A 13,260-nucleotide genomic window follows, 5' to 3' on the forward strand; every position below is an offset into this window, starting at 1 on the left:
TGCATAAATGCATCACTAGATTAAAGTGAAAAAGTTGCATCTCATGTGTCTTTTTTATCCTTTGTTGAAGGTCCTCCACTTTTGTCTTTCTTTTCATTCTTGATCTTCTATATTGCTTCTATAAGTGCACCTGGTATGATAACAGATCTTCCATGAGATATGAAAGACTTTAATTGGACAGTTTGGATTAATTCAAGATTCTGGGGAGTATTTTCTATATAAAAACCCAGAATTAATGAAGGGTACCCCGTCTACTCTCTAGTATATGTATGGTCTATCAATGTAATAAAGAAATGGTCAGTTAGTAGCTAATACACACACATATAATTATAATAGAGAAAACCAAGAAAAGAATTAAAATATACCTAGTCCCACAATTTTTATTTTCATGGTTTTGTCAAAATTTAATGATGAAAATAATATCCAAGGGCATGGTGGTTGACACACAGCCCTAATCCTGGTTATGTTACTTTTAGAGATCCTGATGACCCTCCCCTCACTAGTACTATGGTTCTGTGTTTCCTCCCTCCACTGTTTATAATTATTGAATATCATTCGAACTCTCGACTTTGGCTTTTCTTTCTCTTCAAACATTGGAAATGCTTTCTACCTCTTCTGAGTAAGAAACTCATCTTGAAATTCATTATCTGCCAAGCTTTCCAATCATAACTGTCGTAATCATCATCAACCTGCATGTCCACATCCTTCTCAACCTCTCTCTTTTAACTTAAACCAAGTCCTTACCTAAGTCTACAAAACCATTCCACTTCCTCTTCAACATTCTTACTAAAAAGAAGGTCATCATCTGTCATGGAGTAGTCACTATTAGCAAAGTCATAGTATTTAATTTCATCAATCCAATCTCGTACATCATTGCTATCATCTCCTTCACACCTGCTTTGAACATTTTGACCTTCAAATGGTACCAATTATTTTTCATTTGAATGGTGAATATACATTCAACTCTTGCTTAGGCAGTCTGTAATACAAAGAACCAAAGCTCTCATAACCCAATACATTACTCCACCCTCTAATATTTTTCAAAGTAATTTCATCAAGGTCTTGGAAATGAAACACAATGGCTTTACCCATACATATTCAGTTCTGGGAATCCACTTTAACTTCCCTCCTTGAAATAAACACATACTTAAAACATCATCACCTTTAATAGAAAATAAAGGGATATAAACATATTTAACACATAAATATAAACATCCGACTATATTATTTAATCATTAGGTTTAATATACAGATAACTTAAAGGTTATGAATAACCGGGTACACACAATAAATCTAAACATTAACTGACACACATATATACAAAGTTTTGAGCATAACATTCAACCAACTGATCAAAATGGCAAATATTTATCTGTAAAACATAAACTGAGAATAAGAGAAATACCAAGAATGGTTGCGTTGCTATACCTGACATTGAATGATTCACACAATCTAAGCCCGAAAATTATTAACCGCCACTGTAATTAAGTTTATGATGTTTAATTTTGCAGCATCTAAAGTCTTAGAATGTTTAGGGTTCAAAATGTATATAAAAACTCAATTGCCAGGGAACAATTTTAGTAAAAAAAGGTTTTACCTTTCGATATTTTCCTATATGTCAGTTTATTGCTGAAAATGGTTAAAAGGTACGAAGACTTATACTATACGATTTAAAAGGTATGACTTCATAAATTTGGGGATGATGGTTACAACAGCCCAATCTTTAAGGGCCAAAAGGTCATTAAATCTAAAATAAAAGTTGGATAAATAAAAGTTGATGAAACCTTTAATTAAAAAATATTAACGTTATACAGAATTTCACATGTTCATTTTACTGTAATTTAACATAATATACTCTCATGCGGTTGTAAATAAGTCGATATGCTCACAAACAGTTCGGTGTTCGGTTCGGGTTATTAATGATTCGAACATGAAGAGAATTATTAGGCTCGATTTGTATATAAATGAACTTGAGCACAATATAAATCGAGAAAAATCACGATCAAGTTCAATAACAACGTTCGTGAATAGACTTGTGAGTAAGTTTATTTATATGCTCGCTTGTATAGCTGGTGAATAAGTATATGAATTGCTAGTTAAATTTTCTCGTAAACGACACACGCTTACAATATAAGATTTATATTATCCATTTATTCATTTTTATTACGTTTATAGTTTTTTGCATTGAAGATTTAAATTACAGTACATGGTAGATTGTAAATATATATATATATATATATATATATATTTAACTTGTGTCCGTATATTTGTATCCATATCAATATTTTGAATGGAAATAACATAATTTAGGAAAAAATGATTTTTTTATCACTCAATTATATATATTTTTTAAACCTACCGCCCAACTTACATATTTTTGTCACTAACGTTACATTTCTTTTTCATTTTAAACGATTCTGTTAATATTTTCTAAAAAACATTATTTTTAAGATTTTATTTTTGTTATTCATTCATTAATTTTGAAGTTATGAATGTATAGATCGTTCAATTTTTAGTTTGCATGTACTTATTTCATCATTTTGTGTTATAATTTTGTGTTTACCGGAAAAGTAGAAGCCACTTATGTTCTTCATTTTTTTAAATGATTAATTGATTATTTGTTAATATCAGTTGGTGTAATAGTCTTGTAGTAGTATATTGGTTCATATGTACTAAATTTTATGGAGTTTTGAATACATTTTGCTATTATCGAATTTTAAAGTCATCGGAATTTTTTACTGGAACTCGACGGAATAATCGAGAAGCACTTTGGTTATAATTGTTGTTACTAGATATGAATTGATCAATTTTTATAGAGTGATTTACACTGAAAAATCATATAAAATAGAGCCGATTTGATCATAAATTGGTTTGGACGGTGCCGCTTTCTGGGCTTCCCAGATTCCGGCATCACTTTCTTCGCTTTCGGTTGTTTTAACGAAAAGAAGTCAAAATTAAAGAAATGGGGTAGAATTCAAAACAAAAGTAATGTTAGTGACAAAAAAATAAAAATGTGATCTAGGTGGTAGGTTTTTTAAAAAATAAATAGTTGAGTGATTAAAAAATTATTTTCTCCATATTATTTACAATAAGAATGCTAAATCATCAAACTTATTCATTTTATTGTAAATTTTTTAAAAGTTTTATTTTATATTTTATATTTATATTAAAAAGAAATAAGTGAGACTAAGTGTGAGAACGAGTTTGTAAACTAAGTTGTTTAGAATCAAAATTTCTTGAACAATATTCATGAGTTTTTCATTGAATGATAATTCGTGAGATGTTCAAGAACATGTTCGCAGATATCTTTTTTATTAATTAGTCGATAAATGAACAAAAAATTTGACTCAATAAAAGATAGAGTTTGGCTTTAATACATTTTCAAGCTAATAATTGAATGGTCAAGACTTATGTTCTCTACAATTTGGTTGATTTACAACCCTACTCATAGTTATAGACCGGGCCTAGGTCGTTTATGAGAATTCGTAGACCTTGGGTGAAAATATTTGGGGCCGTTAAATGGACTTTAAAATTAAAAGTTAAAATTTTAATATTAAAAATCCAATCGTAGTGTGATGAAGTATTTGCCAGCTCTCCACTGATTTTCAAGTATCAAAAAACAAGATTTGAACCTCCATAACAAAAAAAAGTTCATTATATATTTTGAAATCTAGTTCTATAACTCTCTATTAAGTTTTTTTACTGAACTTTTTTTTAGGTTTGGATTAGACCAAATATAATATATAGTATATAACACAATTTTATTCTAAATAAAATATCCACTTCTGGACCAAATTATGAGATATGATGAGTTTAAAAAATACATATGGGCATAATAAACATACAAATATAATGCATAAAGTTTATTAGGGTTAGTTCAAAAGAGGCAAGTACCGTCACACCGGTTATAAGCTTATTATAAATATAATGGATATAATATTAATAGTTTAGTTCTCATTTAATATTGTGTAATATTTTTGTTTATGGTGTGATAGTTGTATGTTTATACGTTTGTTTTAGTGATTTAATATATACTTGAATATTTATTCAATATCACGTACTGAAATATTATGTCGTTGAAAATGTTACTTCACTTTTATAATAAAAATGGTTGAATTATTTTTATTTTAAATTTGATATTTTAATATAAAACATAAAATCACTAAAAAAGAAGGTGGAAAATTATCACATGAAAGAGAAAACAAAGTCCTTTGCAAATCAATTTATATTTAATAATTTATATTTAATAGATTGATAGAATAATTGATGGACTTAAAAAAAGCGGAGTTGTAAGTCAATTTTTCTTGGACCCCTCATTAAGGTTGTTGAATGAATTAAAAAGAAGGGCAAATGATCTAATAACTGGAGGGTTTGTTTGATTGCCATGTGAATTTGGTGAAGCGAATAAACAGTAAGGCAACATAGATCATGCCAGTGGCGCGAGTCGTGAGAAACGCACTCTATGAAGATCTTTTTATATAAAAAATTATGCAGAATAATCATGTTAACGGTCCATTTTTTTAACAACCAGGATATAATCAACTATTTAGTGGCATTATTTAATTACAATAAACTTGAAGACTAGTTTTACAAAATTAAAAATCTATTCTATAATGCTTGAATAAAGTATATATACACACGATACACACACTCGTCACTATACACACACTCGATCCTGTAGAGAGAGAAAGAGGAGAGGGAGAGAAAGAAGTATTCTAAAATCAAACCTGCGATTAGAGCTAGAAAATTGAATATTTCATAGCAACAAGGTTGACAATAGTTGTTTGTTAGATATATTTGAGATGTCATGTCTAATCTGTTGTGTTTAGTTTCAGAACTTAATATCAGGACCTACTGGAAATCAAAACTTACTGAAGTCAGAATTTATATCAGAACTTAAGGCCGTCAGAATTTATTTCATGACTTAAGTGCGGATACTTCAGATAAGGAAATCATTTGGTTTACAGGAAAGGATCGTGACTAAAATAGTAGAAGATATGCATGGAGAGTTAGAGGACTAAAAGACTTGTAGAAGATAATATCTGATTGATATATTTTAGGAGACAAAATTATATTCCATATCAATTAGAAGAGATCTTGTAACTGTGTACTATATAAACACAGCTTAGGGTTTACACTATATGTGTTATCATTCACGAGAGAATATTATTCATTGTAACCCTAGCAGCTCTTAGTGATATTGTTCATCACTGAGAGAGAACAACTATTCTATTGTAACAAAGTTTATTATATTGAATATACTTAATTATTGTTATATACTTGTGTTGATAAATCGATTTGATTGTATAAACACTATATTCAACCCCGTTCTATAGCATTGTGTGACCTAACAAGTGGTATCAGAGCTACTCTGTTGATATACAAACAGTAAGATCCGATTTACAATCATGTCTGACGAAACACAAACTCCAACCAAGCCCACCAAAACTCAAGACACTCAAAACAATCAAACCCACAATCGATATGAAACTATTAGGGTTCCCATACTGAGAGCATCTGAGTATCCTATATGGAAGGTAAAGATGGCTATATTTCTGGAAGCCATAGATCCAGAATATCTTGATAGAATTAATGATGGACCATATATGCCTACCAAGCTCTCAGTTGCAGTTGCTGATCAACCAGCAAAGGTTATACCAAGGGAGAAAGGTGATTACACAGCTGAAGGCATCTCATCTATTACCAAGGATGCAAGGGTAAGGCATTTGCTGTATAGTGCAATTGACAATGTCATATCAAACAGGGCAATTGGATGCAAGACTGCAAAGGAGATATGGGATGCTTTGGAGACAAGTTGTCAGGGAACTGAAGCCATCAAAAAGAACATGAAGATAATACTCACACAGGAGTATGAGCACTTTGACTCAAAATCTGATGAGTCATTAACTGATATATATGAAAGATTTGCCAAACTCTTGAATGATCTGTCACTGATGGATAAGGAATATGATCTTGAAGATTCAAATCTAAAATTCCTTTTAGCTCTTCCTGAAAATTGGGATTTGAAGTCTACTACCATAAGAGACAACTATGACCTTACTGAAACTACTCTTGATGAAATTTACAGTATGCTCAAAACTCATGAACTTGAGATGGATCAAAGGAGCAAAAGGCATGGAAGAAAGTCAAAGAAAGTTGCTATTAAAGGTGAGGAGGAATCTCCTAAAGTGGTTGTCTCAAAGGGGGCAAAGGAAAAGCTCTCATCACAAAGTCTGATTCAGAATCATCAGTTTCTGATGATAATAATTCAGAAACTGTTATCTGAAGTGGATGTTGATGCAGAGATGATGCAGCTGTGTGCTCTTATGGTGAAGGGTATCACAAAGATAACCTACAAGAAATTCAGAAAGGGCATGAAGTTTTCTAGGAAAGATGGATGTTCTGAAAAGAAAGGGTTCAGAAAGTCTGAAGGCAAAAAAGGAAAGTCTGATTGAGGAGACAACTCAAATGTCAAATGCTACAATTGTGGTAAAAGAGGCCACATCTCTCCTAACTGCAAGAAAGGAAAAGGTGATAAAGGCCAGGCACTTATCATAAAGAAGAAAAACTGGGTAGACACTTCAGATTCTGAAGATGAGGAGAACTATGCCTCGATGGCAAATGCTGATAGCAGTTCTAATGCTGCTGAATTGAAGGTACCTGAAACCACTCTTGCTTTTCTTAGAGATGATATTACTGAGGTGGGATTATATCTTAAAACCATGTTCATTAGTTTTAGAGTTTATACTTTAACAAATGAAAGATTAACATCTGAAAGTCTTGCTCTTAGAAATAGAAATGACTACATAGAAAATGAGTTAGTTATATTTCATCAAACTTAGAAGAAAAGAGATGAGGCTTTGTATGTTAGAGATGAAGTGCTAAAACTGAATAAATCTCTTAAATCTGATTTAGAAAAGAAAAGAGAAATCATCAGGACTTGGAATAACTCTGGCAGAACAACTCAGAATATATTAACACTACACCATAAGTGGGCTATTGTAATGCCTAAATGGTGTTACAATAGGCCTTAAAAGCGTTACAATGGGTCTATTGTAACACCAGGGGGCGTTACATATACGAGCATTACAATAGATACCCTAATGTAACACTGCACTGATATATTGTAACAAAGAGGAAAACATTACAATAGGCACATACTGTAACACCAACAGGCCCAAATGTAACACAAAATGAGTGATACAATAACTTGATCAAGATTGCATAAGTGGGACCACCTGTGGGTCCCATATAATTTGTTGTAACAGTCTGTTCTGTCAATTGTAACACAAATCTTTTGAATTAAGTAATAGTAGAATTTGTAATATAACACTAAATTAAAATATACATTACACTATAATAGGCATATGTAACATTTAAAAAGTATTGAAAACAACAAAGTTGTTATCACAAGTATAATAAAAGAAATTACATAATTAACTCTAAGTTTGGCAATTAGTTCATTCCCCTCAACCTTCCTACTGTATGTACATCCTGATAACTGCGTCCAATTATAGTAATATGCTCCGTTATTGCAAGGAGAGGTCACAAAAATTATACTTGGGTTGTGGCTCGATTCAAGATGATCAGCCATACTATAATTAGCTTTGTACCACCCACTATCCTCTAAAAAATCCGATGTCATCTTTGAGACTACTGACCTCGTATACACTGAACCGGTCATGATTTCATTCATTAGAAGCGTTTTCTCCCAGTGAGACCTTATATCAAATCTACTTCCTGAATTAATGTACTTGTATCGACTGACCCGGTCATGATTAGAATGAAACTGTACTCGTGCATCATCAGTAGGAAAATGACCAGTTGGTTGTTGTAACAGGAAAGATTTTCATTTTTCCCAACTATCAATGCTTCATATACATATCTGACAAGTACAAGTACAAGCCCAACAAAGTACTCATCTACCTTCTTCACTGGCCCATGATATGCAGTAAGACCACCTTTTGATAAAAGTACTAAATCATCAAACATCTTGTACAAGGTGTAGCTGAAGCATATGAAATAGTAATTAGCTTAGCAAAAAGTAAGTACCAGAACATTATTCATTGTTTGAAGACTACATGACATGAACTCGCATGTCAACAGAATCCTATCAAAAGCAATGCTTTTGGAAAATTTTGAAGTAGTAATTACCTTGGTTGGTGTACAACCATATATACATTTACTCCTTCAGCAGCTTCACGGCGAAGTGCTTTCAGTAGTAGACTAGAAGATGAACTATCCAAGCCAGAAGTAGGCTCATATAAGATCAATAGAGAAAGTTCTATAACCATTTCCAGCCCAACATTTACTCATTTTCTCTGCCCCTAGAGATTCCTTGCTTCTCCACTATCCCAACAATGGAACCCCTCACATTTGATAGCCCCAAAGATACAATAACTCTTTCAGCAACTAAAACCTTTTATGCCTTTGGCAAACTAACAGGTAATATACATATGCACAAGAGTAAACTACAGTATTAGATTACCACGTGCATAAAAACAGTTAAAGATGTTATCAAAATAAAAATTAAGATACACCACGAAGCACGATTTGGCACGAACAGCATTGGGTGACATACCTGCATCTTGCACTAAACCAAAGATTTTCCTCCACTGTCAAGTTTCCGTTGCTTTTGTTTTAAATTGATGCTAACACGCACTCACATCCTTATGAGTAAATACAGAAATCTGTAACTTACATGAGCATCAGCTCCTGAAGAAATCATGATATTCAGTACATATTTTACCTATGCAAGTCAACACAGTACTATTAAAATCAATTTTGATGAGACAAATTACAAATATTACCTCATTAGTCTCAATATTGTATATACATTAACTAAATCGTTCATTACAACTTCTACTCATCTTACAAACAATATATGCTAATCAACACATTAATAGTCTATCTAAACATATCTAAACAGAGTAACTACTGCGTATCTAAACATACCCTGTAGCCTAGCAGACACTGAGTATAAGTCATTCTTGTAAATCTTTTAATACCTTTTCCACTTGGATTTTGTTCATCAGAATCCCACATCCACAGCTTTTGAACACCCCCTGATCCAAGTACCAAAAGACCATTCTAGAATTTGTATATAAAATCCGATAAACCTGGTTTTAGAAGTTTCAGAATTGAAAATCTTATGACAGATGTATCATGAAAAAAAAATAATATACAACTTGGGGAAATCTGATTTATTTTAGATATATCGATTTAAACTTGTCTTCTCATGTTAAACAGTAATAATATACAACTTGCCTAGCAATCTTAGTTGCTAAATATTACAAAGTTTCATTACATAACAATCTTTTTCAGTTTGAGAAAAGAATGTACTTGAAACTTGATATCAAATATAGCTCACGACATTAGAAGTAAAAAAGGCTACAAGCACTGTCATGGCCTGGACATCACAGTTTAATCCGTTGTGAGGAGTCCAGAACAAATGTATCACATAATTTCATCTTTACAAGCCTTAACTATCAAAGATCACGACAGGTAATCATGTACCTATGTTGAAAAGTGGAAATATGTGTAAATAAAAACTCACTAAGAATTCAAGAATCTTGGTATCAGTTCACAGTCTAATTATGTGCCTATTTAGGTCAATATTTCAGTAGAAGTTTTTTATAGCAATGGATGAATCAATGAACCTGCAGAAAAAAACCTTAGTATATTTAAGTTTATGATATACAAGAGTATATATTAGTAAATGTATATATGAATCATGATTTTGCGTGATAGCCCTTGTATTCGCTAAAATATGATAACAATATCATTTATAATTCACTGCATGCGATGAATCTTGAGGGGGTGTCGAATTAGATAATAGATGCTGCATGTGTAATATTTAAACAAATTAGGTATAAACCTATTTTTTAGATGGGACAATTTAGAGCAGTCTAGATGTATTTTAAAAACTGAAGAGTAATTAGCAGCCTCACTGAGCTGAAAATGAGTATAAGAAGCTTACTTGGAAAATACAATTAACCGGCAGTGAGCAACTGCGACCTCAGCTAAATCTGCTGACATTTTTGTAAAGCCTAAAATTATCAGGAACTAATGTATAAGCATCTTTGAAGTAACTTATAACTTACAAATCAACATTCTGATGGTTAGACCCTTAAACTTTGACCATGTATAGATTGCAGATGCTCTATCAAATTATCCAGAAATTCATGTTACGCAGCTAAACAAATCAACCAATCAGGATCAACCAAATAAAAAGAACATATCTAAATTCATCCGTTAGTGCTACTTTTATAAGAAACTGATCAATATTACCTTGCGGAACCTTAAACATATCAGCATAATTCACATTCATCTCATTATATACCTGTACATACTGAGAACATCCACAAAACAATTGAAAAATCTATTTTATTTAAAGAATTAAAGTTAATTAATCAGCTCTATGGTGAGTGTACTGCTACAATATATACATAATGTAAATATGTGTAGTGTACAACAGTACATAGTCTTATCAGCTAGCTTTCTGTTCAACTCATATATGTAAATGAATATATCACTTTTCCGGCTAATTAAATGCCTACATTCAAATCCAACTCATATAGATACCAGCTAATTTTATTTTCATCGCATTCATAAATGTATCAACTAATTTCATATTCAATTCATATACATATCAGCTAAATTCACATTCATCTCATGTAGACATATAATACACAAATATATACAGAACACGAGACAATTAACAATCATAAACGACAGAGAAACATACCTTTTAATAAATTAACAATAATTCACTCTCTAACGAGTCCTCTGGTACGTGTATATTTGTATGCATAATCTCTCTCAATTTCCCTCTCTCTCCTTCTCTCCCTCGCTCTCCTCTCTCACCATCCCTCTCACTCTCTCCTTCTCTCTCTCCTTCTCTCCCTCGCTTTCCTCTCCCTCTCTCTTTCTCTCTCTCTCTCTCTCCCTCGCTCTCCCTCTCCTCTCCTTCTCCATCTCCCCCTCTCTCCCCCCCTATATCTCTTGCCAGAAAACAATATAGAAGAGAGAAAGAGTACCTGAAAAGCAATTTGTTTGTCGAATTGATGTTGGAATGAGGTGACTCTTTCAACTTCATCACTTTCTATTATAAATTCAAAGACCCGAAGAAGTCCTGCACACATAAATAAAGAACGATTAGTTGAAGTTCAAGTAAATATGAGCCCTAATTAAATTCAAAAATGAAGAACCCCATATTTTGAACTCAAATTCAAATCCCTAATTTCAAAAAACCAGCCCCATCCCTTGACTTAATTGAGATCTTAAACATATAACGAGGTTGTAGAGTCAGTGCGATATGATTGTAGAGAGGCGTCATGCAGTGGTCGGTGAGGTTTGAGAGAGAGCGGTGTGAGCGAGAAAGAATGTCAGGGAGAAATAGTCTTGAGGTCTGAGTTTGTTTTAACTCAATCATTTATTTGGGTGGGAAAAATGCCGCCCAATATTTCACCAAGTAAAATTTTATCATTTTTTAATTATTTTATTTTAGTTTTTAATTTTACTTATTAAAATATTATTTATTAAATAAAAAAAATATAAGTAATTTCAGATAAATAGGAAAATAAAAAAAAACTTTGAATTTATGTATATGAAATTCTAGATTTAAATCATATTTTTTGTTAAATTGATCATTCACTAGTAAATTTGAATATAATTTAATACTAATTTATGATAATATTTTTAATTTAATATTTCTAAAAATTTAAAAAGTATCTATTGTAACATCAGTTGTTGGTGTTACATGTTATGCAACACCGGAAATTTTTCGCAACACCGGAAATTTTTTGCAACACTAGCTTTATAGCTATTGTAACACTGCAAAAGAGGTGTTACAATAGGCCAAAAATCTCTTAACTAATGTAACACTCCTTGTAACACTTGCATTATAGTAGCCCACTTATGGCGTAGTGTAAGTAGTGGAAACTGGAAAGAGGGCTTAGGTTATGAAGATGATAAAGAAGAAAATGAAACTGTGTCATCTAAATCAAACTTTACCAAGAAAGCTGAAATGCCTTAAGTCAATCCTGTTAAGTTTGTAGCAAAAACTGTAATATCTGATTCTGAAAAGATGAAGGATTCTAAGATTGAAATCAAAGAAAAGTTAACTTCTGACAAATTAAAACAGGACAAACCAACTTTAGTAAACATAGGTTTGATGACAAAGAAGTAGCTTAAGCATAAGCTGAAAGAGACTAGAAATATGAACAAGGTAAAGGAAGCTAGGAAAAATAGGAATGGAAAGGAAGGTGTAAATAAAAGCAATAATTATATGCCTGTTCCTAATGTTCATAGAAAGAAATGTTATAATTGTGGAAACTCTAACTATCTTTTTTCTTTTTGTTGGAAAAATAAAGATATAAACTCTTTACCTCCTAGATCAGGAGTTAAGAGTCAGTCTGATAGGTTTAAACCACAAAATCCTTGTTTTTATTGTGGTAGTTTATGGCATTCCCTTTATACTTATAAGGAATATCATAGTTTGTACTATGATTATTATCAAATAAAACATTCTTTAAAGAAAGTTAGTGTAATTCCTTCTAGTGTAAAGTCTGATGCAAAGTCTCATATAAAGTCTGATAAATAGCACGTTAGCATAAACTCTAAAATTAAATCCGCTATAAATGCTAACAAACTTAAAAAGGCCAAAGGATCCAAGCAAGTCTTGGTCCTTAAAACTAACCATTAGTGGTCTTTGTGATTGCAAGGCAACAGGAAAAACATCCTAGTTCTGGATAGTGGATGTTCAGGACATATGACTGGAAATAAAGCCCTGCTATCAGACTTTGTGGAGAAAGCTGGCCCGAGAGTTTCTTATGGAGATGGCAACATGGGAAAAACTCTGGGATATGGAAATATCAATCTTGGAAATGTCATCATTGAAACAGTAGCTCTTGTCTCTGGAATTAAACACAATCTGCTAAGTGTGAGTCAAATCTGTGACAGAGGTTATCATGTGGATTTTTTTGAAGAACACTATGAAGTTGTAAGTAATTCTACAGGCAAAGTGGTTCTGAAAGGTTACAGATATGGTAACATTTAAGAAGCCAGATTTTCAACAAACTCTGATGGTTCTGCAACCTGTCTGTTAAGCAGAGCATCAATTGAAGAAAGCTGGAATTGGCACAAGAGACTCTCTCATTTAAATTTCAACAACATAAATGAGCTAATAAAAAAAGATCTAGTGAGAGGACTGCCACAATCAGTATTTGCTCCTGATGGCCTTTGTGATTCATGTCAAAA

General features: G+C 32.1%; 1 long non-coding RNA gene across 1 annotated transcript; it reads right to left on the reverse strand.

Annotated features, from left to right (window-relative positions):
• Positions 1 to 9,026: 9,026 nt before the first annotated feature.
• LOC141700223 (uncharacterized) lies at positions 9,027 to 11,376 on the reverse strand. The gene is made up of 3 exons (XR_012566249.1): positions 11,040 to 11,376; positions 9,980 to 10,049; positions 9,027 to 9,119 (listed from the first exon to the last, which is right to left on the reverse strand). It is a non-coding gene; the product is annotated as an uncharacterized LOC141700223 (long non-coding RNA).
• Positions 11,377 to 13,260: the final 1,884 nt, after the last annotated feature.

The sequence above is a fragment of the Apium graveolens genome, unplaced genomic scaffold, assembly GCF_009905375.1.
Source record: "Apium graveolens cultivar Ventura unplaced genomic scaffold, ASM990537v1 ctg1929, whole genome shotgun sequence".
Lineage (NCBI taxonomy): Eukaryota > Viridiplantae > Streptophyta > Magnoliopsida > Apiales > Apiaceae > Apium > Apium graveolens.